Here is a 2,500-nt window from a genome sequence, read left to right on the forward strand (position 1 = left end):
GAGTGTTAAGAATATGCTGGCAACGACTCAGGAAGACACGGCTGTCATTACGTGAGAAGGAGGAGGAGGAGGAGGAGGAAGGAAGGAAGATAACTTAGCTAAGAAATAAGAGAATTGTGAAAAATTATTAAAAAGGTAGTGGAGGTAAAGGAGAATAACTGGAGGAAGAGGAGGAGGAGAAAGAAGAAGAAGAAGAAGAAGAAGAGGAGGAGGAGGAGGAGGAGGAGGAGGAGGAGGAAGGAAGGAAGATAACTTAGCCAAGAAATAAGAGAATTGTGAAAATGATTAAGAGGTAAAACTGAGGTAAAGAAGAATAACTGGGGGAGGAGGAGGAGGAGGAGGAGGAGGAGGAGGAGGAGGAGGAAGGGGAGGAGGAGGAGGAAGGGGAGGAGGAGGGGGAAAATAATAATAATAATAATAAGAGGAGGAGAAGGAGAGTTATATAAGCTCAGGAGCAAAACGCGGAACGAAAGAGTGGAAGATCATAAAAGAGGAGGAGGAGGAGGAGGAGGAGGAGAAGTAAGTGGAGACTTACTGGGTGGAGAAGACTAGTGGAGATAAAATCAGGGAGATGTGTTTACCTGTGGTCTCCGTCAGCATCCTCCACTAATTGTTACGTTACCTGGAGGCTGCGTGTGGGAGGAGGAGGTGGAGGAGGAGGAGGAAGAGAGATAATGGCATGTAGATAAGGTTTGGTAGCATAATTAGTATACATGGAAGGAAGAAGAGTAGGAGGAGGAGGAGGAGGAGGAAGGAAGGAAGGAAGAGTAGGAGGAGGAGGAGGAGGAGGAGGAAGGAAGGAAGGAAGAGTCTTAGAAGGTGGAAATAAAAAATGAAAACTTTCAATTCGTTAGTAAGTAGCAAGCTTATTATTATTATTATTATTATTATTATTATTATTATTATTATTATTATTAGTAGTAGTAGTATTAGTAGTAGTAGTAGTAGTAGTAGTAGTAGTAGTGGTATCATTACTAGTACTACTATTACTGTTGTTATTATACCATGAGAGAGAGAGAGAGAGAGAGAGAGAGAGAGAGAGAGAGAGAGAGAGAGAGAGAGAGAGAGAGAGAGAGAGAGGTAGGTCACGTGCTCAACTCAACAAGTAGTGACCTGCATGTGGTGAGGACTGGCCACGCTCACCTCGGCACCTCAGTCCCTCTCTTGTTCCTGCCTGTGTCCGTGTGTTCTACGCCTTGTCCCTTGCTGTGTGTGTCCCAAAGTGTTCCGAAGTATCCCAAACGTGTCCCAGTGTCCAAAATACGCCTCTCAGTATTCCGATAAGTGTCCTGAAGTGTCTAAAATGTGTCAATGTCCCAGAAATGTCCCACATATGTTTTAGTGTGCCGAAAGTGTCCTAAGTGTGTCTTTTAAGTGTTTTAGTGCTTCAGATGTATTTCAAAGTGTCCTTAATTGTCGCGTTTGTGTTCCAGTGTCCCAGATTATGTCCCAGAGTGTTCCAGATATGTCTTATTGTCCTATACATTCCCCGAAGCATCCCAAAGTGTCCCAAACGTGTCTCATTATCACAGATTTGTCCTCCAGTGTCCTAGAATAGATTTTATGTTCCAAATGTGTCCTTTAGTGTTGCCCAAAAGGTGTCTGTCCCAAAGTGTCTGTAGTGTCTGTCCCAAAGGTGTTCCAAAGGTGTTTCAAAGGTGTCCCAGTGTTCTTGATCATTCACATATGTCCCAAATACGTCGATAAGTAAAAAAAAAGTAGAAAATGTGAAATTGATTGAAATATGCCTTTGTGTGTTTTGGTGGTGGTGGTGGTGATGGTGGTGGTGGTGGTGGTGCAGGACGAGGAGGAGGAGGAGGAGGAGGAGGAGGAGGAGGAGTTGCAACATTTTTCAAGGTAAGAATGAGCACACGTTATAACACGCTATGGTGAGAGAGAGAGAGAGAGAGAGAGAGAGAGAGAGAGAGAGAGAGAGAGAGAGAGAGAGAGAGAGAGAGAGAGAGAGAGAGAGAGAGAGAGAGAGAGTGTGTGTCTCCTCCATTTCCTCCATTCCTCCTCTGATCAAAGGTTCTCCTATCTTCTCTAATCTTCTATCTTCCTTTCATCTTTGCCTTCCCATTCCTCTTCCTCCATTTTCTGTTCCTCCTCCTCCTCCTCCTCCTCCTCCTCCTCCTCCTCTAGAATACTGTGTACAGTTCTGGTCACCATATTACAAAAAAGACATTGAAAAACTAGAAGAGGTACAGTGCAGAGTCACAAAGATGATTCCAAGATTGCGCAATAAGCCGTATGAGCAACGGCTGGAAGAACTAAACCTATTTAGTTTAACAAAGCGCAGGATAAGAGGAGACCTAATTGAAGCGTTCAAAATTTTCAAAGGATACTCGTATAGTAACATTGATGCACATAAATATTTTACCATTGATCATTCTAACCTAACAAGAAATAGTGGATTCATTATTATACCCAAACGTTTTAAATCCCACGAGGCCAAACAATTTTTCTTTAATCGTATAGTAAATATATGGAATAAACTTCC

The 2,500-nt window shown here is 43.0% G+C and overlaps 1 protein-coding gene across 1 annotated transcript in view; it reads left to right on the plus strand.

The window, feature by feature from the left end:
• LOC135115146 (protein piccolo-like) overlaps nt 1-2,500 on the plus strand; it is a 65,126-nt gene that overhangs the window by 34,413 nt on the left and 28,213 nt on the right. The window lies entirely within an intron of this gene.

The sequence above is a fragment of the Scylla paramamosain genome, chromosome 28, assembly GCF_035594125.1.
Source record: "Scylla paramamosain isolate STU-SP2022 chromosome 28, ASM3559412v1, whole genome shotgun sequence".
Taxonomy (NCBI): domain Eukaryota; kingdom Metazoa; phylum Arthropoda; class Malacostraca; order Decapoda; family Portunidae; genus Scylla; species Scylla paramamosain.